The sequence below is a fragment of the Crinia signifera genome, chromosome 3 (genome assembly GCF_055691185.1).
Source record: "Crinia signifera chromosome 3, ASM5569118v1, whole genome shotgun sequence".
NCBI lineage: Eukaryota > Metazoa > Chordata > Amphibia > Anura > Myobatrachidae > Crinia > Crinia signifera.
Window position 1 is genome coordinate 301,529,999 of NC_139219.1, and position 21,400 is coordinate 301,551,398.

Below are 21,400 nucleotides of genomic sequence, written 5' to 3' on the forward strand. Positions count from 1 at the left end.
AAGATATACTCTCCTGATGAAGTCCAGCCTATGGAATTAGGCCATAAGTGACGAAACGCTTTGAGAGCGATCCACATCTACTACTGCACTTTATGTAAGCTGTTCCTGTTCGTTTTTACTTTTCACTATTTTCACTTTAAATAAAACTCCAAAAAATTTTTAACTGGAGTTTTTCTTCTTTCACCACTGTGTGACACTTATGATGGTTGGACCCTTGGTTGATACTGTGGGAAAACTGCCCGAAGAGGCTATCTGAATTTATCCAGCCGGTCCCCTGGTAACCCGCTGCAACAGGATACCCCAACATCACTCATTGATATGCACTAAAATTATTGCAAAACGGTACGCACAATATTTATATTATATTCTATTGGAAAATCCACTTACTACACTATAGAGCGCTTTTTCTCATCCCCCTTTTCCCAGTACACATATCGGAGATGGTGCAACGACGCCTCTAGAGAGAAGAATAGCAGCCACCTAAACACAGGGTGTGTGGTCGGAAGAAGTCTTCCCGTCTAAAAGAATCACTTATTGGACATCACGTGTGGAACAATTCAGTACCCTTTGGGTAGCAGCGCTGTACAGTACCCTCCTTGTTCTATAAAAATACAATAAACACAATTATTTAAATATGACAGAATAGAATAATAAATACCAGCCGGTAAAGTAATACACTAGTAATAGTACAATTAAATATGTACAGAAGGTGCGTTGGTATTCGTGTTTGAGAACAAATAGTTACTGTAATTATGAACCTGCGCAGTCTCTAAATTCAGTATTTTAGTAGATGTGTAGGACCAGAGCCAGGAATTCTGGATTCATACATGTAGTAATAATGCAGCAATGCTTTGGTCATGTTAGTAGATGTTACAGTTATTGTGCACAGTACTGGCATTTAAACTTTAACAATTCATCCGTTTTTGGAATAATGACCACTCCACTGCGATGTTGGTGGTTTTTTTTCTCCTTGTGTTGCCAAAGCAAGCAGGGCTTTTGTGAAAGACCACCTGTGTATGAGCTCCTATGTGTTAGCTCTCAGATGGTTCGCACTCTACCACAAGGGGCTAGATTCTCTAAGATTCAAAAGTGATAAAATGGAGAGTGATAAACAACCAGCCAATCAGCTCCTACCTGCCATGTCACAGACTGTGTTTGAAAAATGTCAGACAGGAGGTGATTGGCTGCCTGTTTATCACTCTACATTTTATCACTTTTAAAGCTTCGAGAATCTGGAGACTGTCCTTGGGCTATGGTATAGCAGGTGGTGTGGTCACAGGTCCTGGTACCAAACTGAATCGTTTCTCTGCCTTCTCACTACGGCAGCTTGCTCTCGTTCATAAGACATTCATTGCAATAAACACAAATAGGAAAACTGACTGGTTGCACGAACACACAAAAATGGTCCTTTACATCCGGTGGATCCCAAAAATCAACTGGATTTTAAAAAGTAATTTTGAACAGTGAGAAAGTGCCCTTAAAACATATGTCTGTTCTAGAAGTGCAATGAACGCCATATATACAGTATCTTCTTATACCTTCCCTGACTAAACAAGTCTCTGCAATCTTCTACTGTATTGTCTGGTTGATCTGGGGTCTCAGATTAACCTCAGTGGACTTTATTTTTGAAACCCTACTCATGCCTGTACTTCTGGTTCATCTCACAAAGTAGCTGCCTCCCAATGAGATTGGGGATGCGGTCAGCACTGATAAGGTCAACTGTCAATAGGTCAAACTATTGGTGAACAGGTAATAGGTCAAAACATGAAAAGGGCCGACATGTTTTTCACTTAAAAAAAAAAAAAATTAGTTTTTTAATACTCTACCATCCAAGTGGACCTAGAGTTAGATTATAATAGTGCACCAAGCTTAACGACCCACAGTCAACGAAGCATGGGGAGCGGACGCGGTACACTTTTTTTTTTTTTTTTTTTTACATGTCTACTTTTTGACCATGTCGATCGACATGACCTATTGGCTGTCGACCTTTCATTAGTGTCGACCTTATGACCCATACCCATGAGATTTGAGTAACCGGTACACCACACTTCATTCCTGTCTAAAAGCCAACCCTAATCTAATATAGGGGGTTATTCGGGTTCACTCGCAAAGGCAAATTCACTCTCTCTCTAATGGACAAAACCATGTGTACTGCAGGTGGGGCTGATGTAACATGTGCAGAGATAGTTAGTTAGATTTAGGGGTACTTGTTTCCTAGAAGGGCGGGCATCGCATGTACATCGCATGCCATTATAATGGCATGCGATGCGTGCGATTTTACATAGAAATGCATGGTAAAATGTAAATTGCGTCGGTCGCATCGCATGCGGCCAAAAAAATCGCATGCGATGCGACCGACGCGATTACCGATTTTTACATAGGGAACAATGTTAAATGGCCCGCAGACCCCAAATAGCCACCCTGAAGTGTGAAATGGCCCCCCAATTGTTAACGCCACCATCAACGTCAACCCGAAGCGTGGCGAGCGCAGCGGTACGCGTCCTCCGACCTTTTCATACCCCCACTATCCACGTCGGCGTGGAGTTGAGAACAGAAAGTGTGGCGAGCGTAGCGACGCGGAATACGAGCCCGAAGCGTGGCGAGCGGACGCGGAATACATGTTAAGTAATCCGTGTCCCCTCGTGGGGCTAGCCACGCTTCGGGCTCGGTGGCTCGCTGCGCTCTCCACACTTTCTAGTCTCAGCTCCACGCCAACATGGATAGTGGGGGTATGAAAAGGTCGGAGGACACGTACCCCCGCCCCTCGCGGGCTCGCTGCGCTCGCCATGCTTCGGGTTGACGTTGATCGTGGGGTAGCGTTAACAATTGGGGGGGGGCCATTTCACACTTCAGGGTGGGTATTTGGGGTCTGTGGGCCATTTAACATTGTTCCCTATGTGAAATCGGGTCAATTGGGTAATTTAACGTAGTTCCCTATGTAAAATCGCGGTAATTGCGTCCATCGCATGCGATTTTTTTTTTTTTTTTTTTGGGCCGCATGCGATGCGACAGACGCGATTGGGTACACACCAACGATTTTGATTGGATGCAAATCATACGATCCGATTTGCATACAATCCGATCCCCTCTGTATTCAGATGAATGGATCTTTTACAGATCCTACCTGCAGCAGGTAGGATCGGATTTGGATCCAACCAAACGATTTTGACACAATCTGCATCCAATCAGTATGAATTGGATCCAGATTGATGGGATTGTGCCAAAATCGTTTTGGTGTGTACCCAGCATAACTCTCTCTGCACGTTACATCTGCCCCACCTGCAGTGCACATGGTTTTGTCCATTAGAGAGTGAATTTGCTTTTGCAAGTGAACCAGAATAAACCCCATAGTGAAGAAATATAAAATCTGTACATGGACTCCAGGGATATGGTCACTAGGTCGACACGGGTTCTTTGATTTTTTTTTATTTTTTTGCACCAACAGGCGGTATTTCATGCCCTACTATCCACTAGGTTATGGTGGGAGAATAAAATAGTGTGCCCAAAGCATGGCATGCAAAGTGAGCCATGCAAGGGGATGCGGTGCGACATTCGAGTAAAAGAAAAAAAAATGTCATGTAATGACCCTGTCGACCTAATGCTTGTCTATCCTATGATCCATACCCGGACTCCAAAGGGGTAGATGATGCGGAAAGTGTGACCCTGTATAAGTAGTATTGTCCATTTCCCCTGTGTTATCAAGGATGCTCCAAATAAAGCCACTTTTAAAAGATGCGGTCGGTTTGCTGCTGTTACGTGCTGAGAGTAATAGAAAATAAATCTGACTTTTCCACTGTTTTCTTATTGGCCGTCATTCCTCTGTGATGTGTTGTGCTTGGAGCGGGCAAGTCCGTGTTTCTCCTGCAAATCGTGTAACCTGTTTACTGTCTCTAACGTTGAACTTGTCTGAACATGTATTGTCACACCTGTGTTATCAGTCAGGAGTCCTAAACAATAGAAGATGTGTTCTTATGCAAAGATGAACTAACCCAATTGTTTATGGAAAAAAGATACAACTTTGTTGCATCTATACTTCCAATTTATTTCCTTTACAGTTCCCATGTCACCTACACCATATCAGTAAGCGCTAATCCGTTCAATGATAGGTGATGACACAAATGTATTAATTCAATACGGTTTTGCGCAAGATCTCCATTTCACCTGCATGATGGTCCAACCGCCAACTCCGACCCCCTCCCGGTGGCAGGGAACAGGGGTCCAGTGCTATACATCACATGTGCATGCCGGGGATCGGATGGCCATAATGCACCGTAGTAGTGTATGACCAGCTTTAGTCACTAAACGGCTAGATTGAACCAGCAAAATCTGTGTAAAGGTGCACACACACCGTGCAATATGTACTTTCAATTTTGACTTCTCAAAATTGGAAGAAAACTTGCTGCATATGTCTGTGTATATATACAGCAGCTTGGGATGCTTTGTTTAACCTGCCCTGGCATTAGAACAATGTTGCCCCTCCTGGCCCCGTGTTCTCTGGTAAGAGACCTGGCGATTGCGATATTGATGGACACTGCTCATCAATCTTGGACAGCGACGCGCATTGCTGTCGCTATAGCCCCTACACACACACACACACACACACCGATGTAGGGGCATTTTCTAAGCGACTTTGCCAAACTAAGCAAAGTCGCTTAGAAAATGCATTAAATATCGGTGTCTGTGTAGGCCGTATCAGGTGCGCAATTTGACACTGGGGGAGAGTAGTCATTGGAATGCAAGAGTATTACAGGTCTACTGAGCCGCCAATAAGAAATGGTAAGAGACCACTATTCAACCAGGGATGGTTTGACAGTTCATAATGTCGACATATCCATGAAGACATACAGAATGCAAACACACTGAGAGGCTTTCCCACTGCCCGGCGCCGTCAGTGGGTAAAGGGCGGCTTTGCATAGCGCAGAGCTATGCAAAGCCATCCTCGAAGCTTGTTCATCTGCTGTTATTACCAGCAGATGAATGGCTTTCCTAGCGATGATGCAGCCCAAGCATAGGGGATGCAAAACTGTTTTTCAGACCAATTCATGTTTCAAATAAACTGCCACAATTAAAGACAATAAACAAAAGTGTTTTAAAATACTGCACCTAAATAACAGAGTGTAATACATTGTTTACTGAACTTACTGTAGCATTCAGTAAAGAGTTGGACATTAGAAGACACAGAGGTGCACTATTCTATTATGGCAAACAAAAGGTATTTACCACTGTTTTTTTGCCCCAAGTTTTTTTTTCTTGGTCACTTCAATTACAAAGCATCCTCTCCCAAAAAAAAAAAACGCTTTCGGGTGAAAACACACAATATTCACAATTGTGACAATGAAAACTGGTCAGTTATCAGGGATCTTTTTTTCCCTTTTTCATATATATATATATATATATATATATATATATATATATATATATATATATATATATATATATATATATATATATATATATATATATATATATATATATATATATATATATATAATATTATATAATTTTTTTTTAACTATGCTAAAGTATATTAATGAACCACTCTAAGACGTCCTGACATAATTATAACTAGATCGGAGCTTCTTCATAAATTTCATTATTTTCATCGAAAAAAGCTAAACTTTAGGTGTCTTCCCAGAACAGAAGATATTGACTTAGAGAAAAAAAGCTTTTGCACAATTCTTATTCAGGTCAAGTCGCAACTTTTCCACACTAGCCGATTTTTGAATATCTCAATTTCAACTTTTTCACTCCGCCCTAGTGCGCTACCATGAAGACTCAATCGTGCTGACCGCACTCCCACTCCGGATGCCGGAAAGTAGGCATCTCTGCATTTGCAATGATAGTCCCCCACAGTGACCAGGAAATAAGCTTGGGTTGCTGGTGTCAGAAAGGGGGTGGGGCAGAGCAGTGGCCAGTCATTGAAGGGGGGGGGGGGAGAGAAGCAGCAATTTGGAGCTGATGCTGCCTCCTGCATATAGTGTGAACGGGACCTGGGTTGCTCAACCCAGGTTACCCACTCACACTGCACAGCAACCCTGGTTCGGGAATGCCGGGCTGCTGGACCCGGGTAATTTAAAAGGGCCTGCTGGTCCATATATTTATAAAGGTTTAAATCTTAGAAAATGTTCCTTTTACCACCTAACATGGCAGCTGGAGGTGTTCTAAAGTAACTATTGATGCCCCTGTGCAGTTACACCTCACTAATTACAGTTTTTGAGATTTATGATAACTTTAGTAACACTGATGTCATAGAGTGCCTCTGCAAGGTGTAGAGTACTCGCCCACAACTTTGTTTCCATTCAGAGATTACTGGGAAAAGCTGGGTGGGGGCAAGGTGGAGATCAGCGAGAATGTTTGTTACATTTATTATGTAAAGCAGTCATTTCCACAGTACCATTTCTATTAGTGTAACAGCAATGTATCTCGTGATGTGTCTTCATATACGGTGCCACAATACACCATGTGAAACGACTGCAGCATTATACTGCTTTCAGACCGCAAATTCAGGGGGGTCGCATCGGGACTTTTGAACTGTTCAGTCCTGGTGCGACCCTGCATGTGCCGGTTCGCTGACGTCATGAGGGGGCGCGGCAGAGCATTGACGCGTGGTCGGGGGAGGAGGCAGCGCTTAGAGCTGCCGCTGCTCCAAGTGCTGCCGCCTCCCATAGTGTGAATGGGAAACGACCTGTTTAACCCACACTTCACAGCACGGCAACAAACCGGTAACAACTCTGCTTTTTACCCGGTTCTGATTATCGTGTTGCTACCAGTTGGCTATAACCGGTAACCTCTTTCACATCGCACTAATTACCGGGTCCATCTGGCAAGAAACCGGCTTGTACCTGGTTATTAGGTGCTATATTAAAGGGAGTGTATGAGGACATATCTGTCCTCATAGATGATGATGATGATGATTTGCCGAAATATGGGGAATAAAGTAAAAAAGTTTCTTGTTTTGAAGTTGGCTGAAGTGCCTTTTTCTCTGAATAATCTGCAATAACCTGTGAAGTGTAGGCTTCCTGGAAATTTGAGTCCACCTGTACTTTTAAGGCAGCAATCATTTTTACAAGGTATAACTGTCCTGGTTTTGCCACTTTAAAAATATGACTATCAAAAAAGTGACCAATAGTGGGGATAGGGAACCTTTTGGCCCTCCAGCTTTTGAACTACACATCCCAGCATGCCCAGGACAGTTTTTTGCCATTTGACCATGCTAAAACTGTTGCAAAGGTCCCCCATCCCCAACATATAGTAAAGACTTGACTCTGCGATAGATTTTTAATTCTACTATTTTTTATTCTTTGGTATGGAACCAGCTCTCATAATCGCATACAAATTTGTCTTCCAAAAGATGTTTGCTCTAGGAAGCATTGGTACTCCTTTTTCTCACAGCCATATCTGCCTTTTTTTTATTTTATTTTTTTTACTGAAATTTAGGTTCCCAATGTTGGGTATGACTTTTTATACTGTAAATTGATCAATTACTGGCTCCAAATTATTCCTTCCCCTCCACCACCTCCTACAGTATTTACACTTGATTTGTATAATGTGTCCAGCACTAATGCGCACTCAGCAGCTGGTGATGCATTTTAGATGTGTTATGCCCCCAGCAGACTATTAACTCTTTTCCTGCTGTATAAGAAATGAATCGTGCACCTTTGCTCTTTGTCACCCTAACCATACACGATAAATATTACACAGTGTAGACGCAAGAGGCGATACGCTAGCTGCTCAGACTCAAATGCGTCTGGTACCTCCAAGTCGCTTCTTATGCGATGCTTGTCCCTTTCATAACCTTTGACCAATATCAATACACAAGTTTTAACATGGCGTGAGCGCTAGGTTATGACCAATGCTGCTAATGTGTCTGCATACGCCCACGGATATACTTGTGATTAAATATAGATATCACACTGAGGTAATAAGATTTACGGGCAATGGATTTTTTGTCTAAAGTAGACACAAGGGATAACAAAATGAAAGGGATATGCAAAGTACGAAAATATACACAATATGGATATTCTTTTAAGGGGAACAGTAATACATAGATATACAATGCAGGTTACAGCTAACACACAATCGCAACTGAGACAGATAATAAAAACAGCAATTACCATCAAAAGGAGCAGATACCACCACCGCACAGAGAATCTCCAAGGCCTCGGAGATTGTGTTCTACAAAAGATCACAATTGATCCCGCTCCCGTGGCCTCGTACCAGACTTTTTAAAGTAAGGGGGAGTGGGGACCTGCTGGAATGCTATTGGGTGCTGAAAGGGGACTTGACATGATATCATTGGTTTCCTTCTGTTCACGGTCCCATTGCCTGTCCAATGAGTATCTTCTTCTGGGTTCTTTGTCTTTGTTCTTGGGGAGGGAAACCTTCGAACAGGTTTGGACAGGATATGTGGGCCATGGCTTTACTACACAAAAGTTTATTAGATAACATTGACTTGGGTATTGGTGAGAGTCAGTATAGCGATTGTCTCCTTTATACCGGCCTCAGCCACTCATTGTGACAAAAACAAATGGTAAACAAAGTTTGGGTTTATCCATGGGGACACGCGCACAAGAGGGAAAAACATGAGGGAACATATTAAATGAGAATTTACCATTAACGTATCACATCCGCCCTTGTCCGTTAATTTATGCTAATAAGACGCAAATGCGACTGAGTATTGCGTAAAGAGCGGTTGTACTACGCTAATGGCGTTGTGATAGAAATACGTTTTCCACACTGCTTTTTAAGTCTTGCCCATTCTATCGATCTGCCTCTTCAATGCTGTCTGGAAAGACTGCATTGAATAGGTGCCCAATGCTATTTCCCCCATCGGAAATATCATTGGGAATTGAATAACCCCCTAAAACTGCTCCTCACTGCTATTGTGCACCAGTGGCCACTAGATGGTGCTTGACTGAGCTCCGTTTGGGAACACACACCCCTACAGAGACGCACACACACGTCAACATGACAGAGCCAGACTCCCAGCAGCTCCGTCATCTTGACTTGCTGGGAAATAATACTGTTTTGTTATGCCTCTTTATTGATATGTAGTTAAAATAAAAAAAGCGGTCATACCACACATTGTTTTTATTTATTTTTAATTCATTATACAATATTTTAGCAAAGTTATTAAAATACTGTTCCTCCATAATAACTTTTTTGTTTTTAGGGTTCAAAAAATAGCTTTCTATGTTATATAAGCCCTGCAGACTAATAACCATTTTCAATATTTTTGTAATATATATATATTTTTTTTTTTTTGTCAGAAGTCATACATGAAAGGCCTAATATAAGAATTGTTTAAACATTACTGGTGTTTCTAAGAACGCTTCCAAATGTCCTGCTAAAGTGTATTCAGTTACTTAGAATCCTCTGAGTCATTTCATATGTCTAACAAATGAACTAGCCTTCTAAGAATTGGCAATGTGAGTCATTTTATCATAATTTACTTTTTATAACTGTAAAAACATGAATTCCCTTTTTTTTTCTTTTGTTAATGTTTTCCTTTCCTGTCCATTAAAATGCTGTTTTATTCCATACAATTTTTTTTCTTTCTCTCCGGCAGCACGCAAGTGGCCGTTTCTTTGTGTACATCCACGTAAGGTTCCTGAGGCAGACACTCCTTAACCCTTGGTGAGTTTGTAATTTTTGCTTTTATAGTAGGGTTTGTTTTATTTGTGGAAATGTGTATTTGACTAAAATACTCATTATTTTATGTTATCGCATGCATTCTCACTTTATAAAAGGCAAGGTCTGGCGAGAATGGTCTTCAGTCATTTCTGATTATAGCGATTATGTCACCTCAGATCAGGGATACTTAGGGAAGTATTCAGTGCGGGATTCCGACTTTCGGAATGCCCCAACAGTCGGAATCCCAGGCCGAGTGGCAAAGTCGACAATCCGCGGCCGTTTCTGACAAAACAGATCCAACTTCAATGCTGTCGGTAACAGAGCCCAACATTGAATACAGCACATAGTGAGTGTGTGATGTATAAGAAAAAAATAATGCAGATACTGTATAGTATATTGCTCTCTATTGTAATAAGCTTGTATCCAATCTGTGACAAATAGTATTGTGTGTGTGTGTGTACTGTATGGTACAAATAAATGCTCCTCAAAAGTGACTTTTGGTGGACCTCTCTAGAGCGGGGAATTACTGTGATGTACCCGGATGGTCTCAATATAACATGCAAATATCATGACAATGATACCAATTAAAATTAATTGGAGTTTTATATAGTGACAAAATTAATAACATACAGTAGGGCTGAAACTAGGTTTTTCGGTGACCGGGGCAAGGCAGTTTGATTTTCATGCAAAATAGATATTGTAGATTTATATATACTACTGTATATGGACATAATTTTTATTCAGACACCTGACTGTTACATCGACAGGGACTGTAATGACCTATACAGCTGGGGACCAACTTCATATTTTAATGTAACAGCTTCCACTCTTATTGGAAGGCTTTCCACAAGATTTTGGAGTGTTTCTGTGGGAATTTATGCTCATGTATACTGTAGAACAGGGATGGGGAACCTTCGGCTGTTTTTGAACTGCACATCCCAGCATGCCCTCCAACAGTTGTAGTATGACCAAATAGCAAAGCTGTATCAGGGCATGCTGGGATGTGTAGTTCAACAGCTGGAGGGCTGAAGGTTCCCCACCCCGGCTGAAGGTTCCCCACCCCTGCTGTAGAGCATTTGAGGTCAGGCACAGATGTTTGATGAGAAGGCTTGGCTTTCAATTTCCATTCCAGTTTATCCCGAAGGTGTTTCAAGGCTCTGTGTGGGCTACTTCAGAGCTCGAGTAGATGGATGCATCGGCAGTGTGTCTCAGCTCTTGTCTGAGGAAGCCACATAGCTGCGAATAGTTGTCTTGTCATCCCCAAACCCCCCCCCACAGCGGGAAGCCGTGGATGTCAGCGTGGCCCCAGCCACACCCTCCTGCTGTGTTCTTGCCAATCGTCCTCCTCTGTGCAGCAGTTAATGACAAGGCGCCTGCTAAATGCAAGTATTAATGTGTGCGGCGGCCAGCTATTTTAAATCCACTCCCCCTCTAGTTCTATACACGTTGCAGTAAAGCCGCGGCCTCTGTATTGGGAAGCCACGGCTCTAGTCTGCCGAACATCCAGCCACCCTCCTACAGTGCTGTGATCCTCCTGCCCCTGACGACCCCCTCAGAGCATGTTTAACCCCTGGCATCGGGCATGAAACCCATAGCAACAAGCATGTAGGTAAACGGAACTTGTGTGACAAAATATGTAACTGCGGAGTGTGGTATTATATGTAATAGGCATTACAGTGTGTGTAATGAGTATTATGATGTTTGGTATAGAAAGAACAATATATTTTATCACATGCATGGAACACTTAACGAAATTCAAATGTGAACAGTACAGTATAAAAAAACAAATAAAAGGAAGCGACATCAGAATAGTAGTAGTAGTAGTAGTTGTTTTATTTATAAGGCGCCGCAAAGTGTCCGCAGCGCCGTACATAGCAAACAAATGACAAGGTAACGTACAGGGTGTGTTGAAAAATACAGTATAAATAGGGGTATAGCTGGTAGAAATAAAATCAGCATCAGTTCAGAAGTAGGTGTCAAAATTGTCGAGGAGACTGAAGATGAAGTAGAGGAAGGGAAGAACAGGACAGGAGGACAGGTGAGGTAAAGAGGTAGGGTGAGTACGTGAGGAAGGAGGACCCTACTCATAAGAGTTAACATACTAAAAATAGGTGGGTGGACGAACGAAAAACTACAGGATAAGTAGGAACGGAGGCAGGATAGGAGGATCAAAAGAGGTTAGGAGAAGGGATAGGCTAGTCGAAAAAAGTGGGTTTTGAGGGAGCGCTTGAAGGAGGTAAGGGAATCAGAAAGCCTGATGGGTGGCGGGAGGTTGTTCCAGTGCAGGGGGGCAATACGAGAGAAGTCTTGGACACGGGAGTGGGAGGAGGTGATTAGGTGAGAGGTCAGTCGGCGGTCAGCGATGGAGCGAAGAAGACGGGAGGGAGTGTGGATAGAGATCAGTGAAGAGAGGTAAGGAGCGGTGGAGGAGGAGAGAGCCTTGTAGGTGGTGGTGAGGAGTTTAAAGAGAACTCGGAAAGGAATGGGGAGCCAGTGAAGAGATAGACAGAGGGGGAGGCGGAGGTAGAGCGGCGGGAGAGGAAGATGAGCCTAGCAGCAGCGTTAAGAATGGTTTGGAGAGGTGCGAGGCGGGTGAGAGGTAGCCCAGAGAGAAGGATGTTGCAGTAGTCAAGGCGGGAGATGACAAGAGTGAATGAGAATTTTGGTCGCGTCAGTGGAGAGGAATGGTCTGATGCGTGAGATGTTGCGTAGGTGAAAGCGGCAAGACTGTGGGCAGTATTCAATGAGAAAGTTCTCCGTGCATGGAGAGCGTTTTATTTCGCTCTCCATGCACTCTCCGTGTTTTAACGGAGATTCTCCCTGTTCCGGAGCCTCCTGCTCCCACTATTCAATGTATTTAAGACTTGCCGCCACTCGCGGCGAGTCTTAACCCCTGCAGCGGATGAGCGTCCGCGGCAGGGAGCTTTCAGGGAGCCGGGGGACGGAAGCAGCCAGAGAGATTAAAGTCTCCCTGGCTGCTCCAGAGGAATGTGGAGGGGAGGTGGGCTCCCCTGGACCCAGGCAGCACAGGCTGCCCCCCCCCCCCCCTATAGCCAGCGGGGGACCCAGTATTCACTGCACCCGATCGTGCATATTAACGATCGGGTGCAGTGAATATATGAATATCTAATGAGCGGCTCGAGCGCTCCGGCCCCCTGCTGGCTGCACTGTGTAAAAAAAAAAAAAAAAATTTAAAAAAATATATTTTTTTTAAATTAAATATATATTCATGTGCTATAAGCACATCAATAAAAATAACATGCCCCTTCACAGAAAAAAAAACCTGATTTTTTTTTTTTACACCAAAATTAAAAAAAAAAACCTTTTAGTTTAAAAGTTCACATTCCAGATCTCCATCAAAAGATGGAGAATTTCTACACGGAGAGAGACGGAGAAAATCACTTAGAAAGACGGAGAATATTTCACATTGAATAGGGTTGCTCGATTTTGGAGAGCAAAATGCTCCGTCCAAGGCGAACAAAGCACAAATTCTCCATAAAACACGGAGAATTTTTCTCATTGAATACTGCCCTGTGAGAGAGCACGAATGTGGGGGGTGAAAGAGAGGCAGGAGTCGATGACACCGAGGCAGCGCGTTTGGTCGGTGGAGGTGATCTCGGTTTCACCAATGCTGATTGAGATGGGAGAAGAGGGGATGTTCAGGGGTAGGAAGATTAGAAGTTCAGTTTTAGCCATGTTTAGTTTCAGGAAGCGTTGGGTCATCCAGGCTGAGATGGCCTTCGGAGACCTTGGACAGGAGTGATGGGGATAGGTTGGGGGAGGAGAGATTGGATCGTGAGAGATAGAATACAGGATCGTGCTTAAATCCAACTATTTCCCACTAGTTATTCAGAGTATGTATTGCCACCGGGAAGAAACTCTCTAAACCGTCTTGTTCTGCACAGGATTGAACGGTATCTCTTGTTAGATGGTAATAAAGAGAACAGTTCTCCACTAGGGTTCCAAGGATCCATCAAAATACTGTTTGCCTTTGAAAGGAGCCAATTTCCAGATTCATGTTGAATACTTGGTAAGGCAACCCCAATTATTTTTCCTGCCAGTGATTCCACTCTCTGAAGAGATTTGTGGTCAGCAGCAGAGCAGGAGCCAAACCATACTAGAACACCGTTGGTGAGAACACTCTCGATAACACTAGAGTAGAACTTCACTAGACACATGCCAGCCGAACATAGTTTGGTCATTACATCATGTGGTATATGTAATGGGCATTATGGTGTGTGTACATTTTGGTGCGTGCCTTCGGCACTGTCACCAACTTTTAGTTTGTCTGGCTCCTAGATTTTAAAGAAATGTGTTCAGCCCTGGGCTACTCGTGTTCCTCTACATCAAACTCTTTAATACATGTCTTTTATCGTTCCGGTTCTGTGCACTGGGGCACAGTCCTGTTGGAATAGTAAAGGGCCTTCCCCTAAACTGTTGTCACAAAATTGAAAGCATAGCATTGTTTAAAATGTCTTGGTATGTTGAAGCATTAAGATTGCACATCACTGGGGAAAAGGGCCTGCCCCACTTCATTATCCCACCACCACCAAAGCCAGACTCTCCCATCTGACTTATAGAAACAGGAGTGGTTTGCTGTGCTCCTAAATAAATTAATAAGTATTTAGTAATAAAAAAACAAATTTTACAATAGAAATTAGCATGCTAATATATTATGGGCAGCACAGACAGTGTAATGGCTAGCATTACTGCCTCACAGCACTGAGGTCACGGGTTCAATACCCAGCATGGCCCTAACTGTGCGGAATTTGTGCATATTCTCCCCGTACTTACGTGGGTTGCCTCCAGGTACTTTGGTTTCCTCCCACAATCCACAGATATACCGGTAGCCTAATTGGCTCCCAACAAATTAACCCTAGAATGTCTGTGTGTACATGTGGTAGGGAATATAGATTGTAAGCTCCACTGGGGCAGGGACTGATGTGAATGTTCAAATATTCTCTGTACAGCGCTGCGGAATATGTGTGCGCTATATAAGAAACTTGTAATAAATAAATACATTTGCAAACCTAAAAATAAAATCCAAAAAGTCAGCGTGTACATCGCAAACCGCGTCCGAGCGGTGCATATCCACACTTTCATTCACCCAGAGACCCTGATCCCACTGCCGTCCAAACCCCCAGCTACAGTATATTTGGGAGCCTCATGCGGATGATCTCTATATATGCCTAATAAACAACTACGGCAGATGCCATTAGTCTCATTTCTGTCAACTGGTTCAAGGGAGATAGGTATATCCAGCCTGCTGCCACCATGCAGCGAACTGCCACCTCGCCAGCAACATTGAGGTATTCTGCAACCCACCCAAAAACGTATTTGGAGGATTCCTCCTATCACTGGGACTAATACCAATACCGGACAACTAAGGATCAGAGGTCATGGGTGACTATGACATTCTCAATCCATGCACCTTTATAATTTGACTTTTTGTGATTATTATTATTATTATTATTATTATTATGTTTGCAAATATATTAGCATGCTATTTTCTATTGTCAAATTTGTTTTTATTAAGTTTTACATCTTAATACTTATTAATCTATTCAAGAGCGCAGCAAACCACTCCTATTTCTATATACCATTGTTTAAGGGTTTGACACCCCTGATACTGTATATTGCTGCTGCTGCTTGGGTTTAATATTGATATCTTGATATCTCACTTCTCGGACTGCCAGAGAAGCACGATATGCCGCTCTACAGAACACTATTCCACTACTTCACAGTTCAGAGTCTGTGCTCTTTGCGTTTTTTTTTTTTTCTGTGACTCAGTAGTTCTACTGACCCTTGGCCTCCCGTCTAGGAATGCTTGTTAAGTCCTTATACTGAAAGAAGTGTAGCTGAGCAGTGGGGTAACACAAATGTGTTTATCTTTCATAGGAGCAGCAGGAAGTGTATTTTCATCCTTGCCTTGTGTCAGTTTCATCTTCCTTCCTGTATCCCGGTGCCTGGCACTTTCTGAGTCAATACTTATATAAGTAGATGCTGTATGTAGTAATGGCCTTGACTATTTTTAATTTTGTTTATTTTTGGGGGTAATTGCAGCAGGTTGTAACCATTTATGCATCAATTCCTTGTGTGTGTGTGTGTGTGTGTGTGTGTGTGTGTGTGTGTGTGTGTGTGTATATATATATGTATAAATAGAGAGAGAGATGGCGCCCTTTTGATGACCTTAGTGATAAGATCAATATAGCCTTGTGGTAAATTGTAAAACAAGCAAAATAAGGTCCAAAATTCATAAACATTTATTAAAAAAGTCTCTTATTCCACACAATGTAGGTGGATTTTCCAGACTGTTAAAAGGTACAATGATGTATTATGTATATTTCAGAATAGCAAACGAGTGTTCCCAACGTGTTTCGTCCCTACATGGGACTTCATCAGGGGTTCGCAGATGACGCAACTATTAAATCCAACGACTTTTGCTAGTGGACTGTGTCAACAATAGAGCGATTTTGCTTAGGTTATTGTAAGAATTCAGAGATACGCTAACACTTCAGAATGTTTCTTTCAATTGTGGTGTCAACGCAGATTCCTCTTAATTGTCTCATTGTTACACCTTCAGAAGATGAAAGAATTGTTTGACCGCTCCATGCTTTTTTGAAAAGGACCCGTTGGACCGTTATTCTAAGATCTGGGGGAATTTCAAATAGAGTGCTCTGTCAATGCTGGATTAAAAAAATGAACAAATATACTACGTACAAAGTCTAGGATTATTCGGAATGCAGTTCTCGCCTTCTGGAGATGTGCACTGTTTGAAAGGCTCTCTATATATAATTTGAAGTTTAAGAGACAGATTGGCTGGTGGTCCGTAAAATCCTGCTTATTGCAATAGGTTAAGCGGTACTCCTTACCTATCACGGCGCCCACGATCTCCATCGCGGGCGTCGTGGGTAAAGAAATCGCGGCCAGTACATTAACGGCCGCGACGCGATGCCCGCGATCACCGCGATTTCCCATAGGGTTCAATGTTAAATTTAGTGCTGCCCGCGATTTTACATTCAATGCTTCAATGGCCGCGATTTGGCCTTAGGAATCAATGTTAAATGGGCTACAGAGCCCAAATAGGCACAATTAACACTTAAATGTCCCCCCAAATTTGTAACGCCACCCCACGATCCACGCCAACCCGAAGCGTGGCGAGCGCAGCGAGCCCGCGAGGGGCGGCGGCACGCGTCCTCCGACCTTTTCATACCCCCACTATCCACGTCGGCGTGGAGTTGAGAATAGAGTAGTGTGGCGAGCGCAGCGAGCCACCGAGCCCGAAGCGTGGCGAGCGCACGCGGATACCTTCACAGGCAAACGTGGCCCTACGCGGGCTTCACAGGTATCCACGTCCGCTCGCCACGCTTCGGGCTCGGTGGCTCGCTGCGCTCGCCACACTATTCTATTCTCAACTCAACGCCGACGTGGATAGTGGGGGTATGAAAAGGTCGGAGGACGCGTCACGCCGCCCCTCGCGGGCTCGCTGTGCTCGCCACGCTTCGGGTTGGCGTGGATCGTTGGGTGGCGTTACAAATTTGGGGGGAATTTAAGTGTTAATTGTGCCTATTTGGGCTCTGTAGCCCATTTAACATTGATTCCTATGGCCAAATCGCGGCCATTGAAGCATTGAATGTAAAATCGCGGGCAGCACTAAATTTAACATTGAACCCTATGGGAAATCGCGGGCGTCGCGGCTGTTAATGTACTGGCCGCGATGCCCGCGATCACCGCGATGGGCGCCCAACTAAGTAAAGAGTACCGGTTAAGCTACTGTACGTACACTTTGGGGGCGGGGGGTGTATTCAGTTAGGTACATGTTTGGTCATTTAAGAAATGTGAATTTGCAATCAAGTTACAAACTCACATTCTTTTTCACAGTAAATTAGAGTGTTTCTTTTGGAAACGTGGCCCCGCCCCCACATGTATTGATTAGTTAGAAAGTTAAGTTATTTGGAAGTTTTCAATTGGCCTAAATTGAATAATTGCAACGTGTGGCAATAAAAAATAATGGCCCCGAATTACCCCAAAGCCAACCTTTTTCAATAGTTTATGCATCACAAATGTTAATATAAGTATTTCTTTCAATAATATATATATATTTTTTAAAGTCACTGAAAATACCTCCAAATTACTGGTGGTTTGGAGGTACACACACACACACACCCATAGTGTTAATCTTTTATCACTGAAGAGTTGAGTAATTTATTTATTTAGTTATTTTCCTGCCGATGTGGTATATTCGCCCGACAGTCGGGATTCCGACAGTCATTAGTCAGACGTCTGAATCCCAACTGCACAGCGTGGGGAGCGCAATGAAGCCCCTTGCGGGCATGGTGGCAAGCTGCGCTCGCCACCTATTTTTATTCTCCCTCTTCCTGCCTACATTTTACATTAATGAATGTAATGTGCCTGTTGGCTGAGGACTGTATTTGTTATGGGAAGTCAGACTCATGGTGGGGTTGTGTATTATACTGGTCAGTTGAGTCCGCGGTGTATTCTTGTCATAGGCATTTAGATTGGGATGCGGCCAAGGGGGGTAGGGGTCAGGGAAGGGGATAGACCATGATACTATCCTAACTGATCTATAGAGAAACTGTATTTTTTTGTCTGTAAAAGTTACATGTTATAGCACCTGTAAATGGCAGTGATGCTTGCATAAAGGTAGTGTACGCTTCTCTGGATGTTCTAGGAGTTTCTTTATTCCCATTTTAGCTGCTACTAATGTCTATGTAAGAAATATACAGAGAGCAGCAGCTACATACAATATCATTCTCTTCACACTGTGCATCACAGTTCAAACATTTATAGAGGAAGACGTTTCAGTGTAACCAGCCGCTCTCACAGTGTAAAGGTGATTTGGGGTGGGGATGGGGTTTTAAATCTGTCCCCTTCATTTATACACTGTTGGTGCTGGGTTAAATATTTGGTCTGTAAATACATTTTCAGGCATTCTTTTGAAGCCTATTGTTTGAAGGAAATGTTTTACTACTTAAAATAAATGCTCTGTTATTCCCAGCGGACATGCCCCTTGTATCTCATTTCCTCTTGGCCTCTCTTTGCAAAGCCTGCAATTCTGACTATGAAATTATCTATAACTCAACCAAGCCATACACAGTGGTGGCAGCCATATTGTGGCCATTTTGGCACATGTAAACTTTTGCCTCAATCTGTTGTGTATATAGAAAACCTGAAAATCAAATTCTGAGGTATATCTACTATTGCATGAAATGCATTCAAACGTCCATCCATTCAGTGTGATGGGAATCTGCTATTTTGCATTGCCCAATACCATAGAGAGTATTCCCATGATGAATCCATTCACTTTATCTTGCCACCTTGGGGGACTGTGCGCTGAAATGTTTCGCTACAGCTATTTGTGCCGGAACGGAGCAGCAATTGTGGAATGACATTTAGTGGTAGCCATGGGGAAAACTATTTAAATTGTACCCATAGAGATTTAAATAGTTTAAATATTTAGTGAGAATACTAGGCTGACACAGCCTGGCTGACTATTGAAAGCTGACTATTGATATTTTGTCAGTTTTTAAAGTAGGAAGATTTTTAAGTAGGGAAAAAGTTACATAGATTAAAGATTGGACTTATTCTGGAACGACTGTGATGTAACGCCTGTCTTCTTCTTATTCATCTCATTACAGGTATTTAACCTTATATGCCATTGCCAGTATTGAGTCACCATCACTCTGCCTGCATATTGCATTCTTATAGGTATTTAACCTTATATGCCATTGCCAGTATTGAGTCACCATCACTCTGCCTGCATATTGCATTCTTATAGGTATTTAACCTTATATGCCATTGCCAGTATTGAGTCACCATCACTCTGCCTGCATATTGCATTCTTATAGGTATTTAACCTTATATGCCATTGCCAGTATTGAGTCACCATCACTCTGCCTGCATATTGCATTCTTATAGGTATTTAACCTTATATGCCATTGCCAGTATTGAGTCACCATCACTCTGCCTGCATATTGCATTCTTATAGGTATTTAACCTTATATGCCATTGCCAGTATTGAGTCACCATCACTCTGCCTGCATATTGCATTCTTATAGGTATTTAACCTTATATGCCATTGCCAGTATTGAGTCACCATCACTCTGCCTGCATATTGCATTCTTATAGGTATTTAACCTTATATGCCATTGCCAGTATTGAGTCACCATCACTCTGCCTGCATATTGCATTCTTATAGGTATTTGTGCAATTGTATTAAGAATTAAAGTGAGTTAGAATGTATTAGTGGCTGGGATGGTATGTAACCTTTTACCATTTGTTTATCTTAGTTTTATTGCTAGTGGGAGAGGGGCTCTGGCTGGGTGGGGTCTTAATCAATTAACTTAGAAACAGCTTTTAGTATTTAGTGAGAATACTAGGCTGACACAGCCTGGCTGACTATTGAAAGCTGACTATTGATATTTTGTCAGTTTTTAAAGTAGGAAGATTTTTAAGTAGGGAAAAAGTTACATAGATTAAAGATTGGACTTATTCTGGACTTAAACTGGACAGAAACTGCCAACCAACTTAACATCTTGATATCAAAGTTATTCAGAAAAACAGAAACTACAGCAACTCAGAAAACCAAGGGACTGCTTTGAGTGAGCTCACTTCATACTCACAACATACTACTCCTGGCTATCTGTATGTTCATCCAACTTATCACTATTTCTGCAACTGCTAAAACTTTGAATATCACTGTTAATGCTTGTATTTGCACTGTCTGTTTTGAAAATGCACAGCTGTACCTCTAATGACTTCACCACTTCTGCTCTTCCATTGATAGTAGGTGTCCCCCATCATTTTATTCTTGGTCCTCTTCTTCTCTATCTCTATATGTCCTCCCTGGGTGAGCTTATTTGCTCACTTAACTTCCACTATCACCTCGATGCTGATAATACTAAAATATACTGCTCCTTTCCTGATCTCTCTCCCTCTATCCTCACTCATATCTCCTACTGTCTCTCTGCTATCTACTCTTGGATGACCCAGCGCTTTTTTAGACTTAAAATATCAAAGACTAAGTTGACCTCTTCCCACCCTCCAGCATAAAACCTGACCATCTCTCATCCTAAACTACTGTTTATGCTCACTTCTTTCCCTTCTGTGTCACCCCTGTCTGTCTAACCCTCCCCTTTTAGAATGTAAGCTCTCACGAGCAGGGCCCTCTCTCCTCTTGTGCCTTTCTTAGAATATATAAACCTCTGCCACCCTGATGATTGCTTCAGTGTCCTGTCCCCTGATGCAACTATCCATTTTTACCATGTACTTGTCCTAAACTGTCTTGTACTGTAATTTGATATGTGTTTTTGCTCCTAATTATGCTTTGTAAAGCGCTGCGGAATCTGTGTGCGCTATATAAGAAACTGATAATAAATAAATAATAAATAAATAGTGGTAAGAGCAATGTCCCCCAACAGTACTCTGTGAGGCTCCTGACATACTGGCATGGAAGGTTACAGTATGTAAAATATACAGCTGGTTTACTTTTCAAGGAGAGATCATTTTCTCTGAAGGTACAATTAATGTTTTTAAAAGTAAACCTACTTTGATTAAAAATGATTTTATAAAATGTCCTTCGAAATCTGTAATTGGGTTTTAGCGCAAAGGATTGTTTGTTTATTGTTTCCCTCCAGTACACGTTTGTTCAGTAGGCAAGCGTGCAAACAAGCTTGCAGAGCTGGCATTCTACAAGCAGGGAGACGTTATGGAAAAGGTTAATGTGCAGCTTAAGGAGACTTCTCCT

General features: G+C 42.5%; 1 protein-coding gene across 2 annotated transcripts in view; it reads left to right on the forward strand.

Moving 5' to 3' along the window:
• Positions 1 to 21,400, forward strand: part of HPCAL1 (hippocalcin like 1) — a 131,037-nt gene that overhangs the window by 73,989 nt on the left and 35,648 nt on the right. Inside the window, exon 3 of one of the 2 annotated variants that reach the window (XM_083178544.1) lies at positions 9,569 to 9,636. The exons of the other annotated variant lie outside the window; for it this stretch is intronic. The gene's annotated coding sequence lies outside the window, so the exon portion shown is untranslated. The remainder of the gene's footprint in view (positions 1 to 9,568; positions 9,637 to 21,400) is intronic. 2 annotated transcript variants of the gene reach the window in all.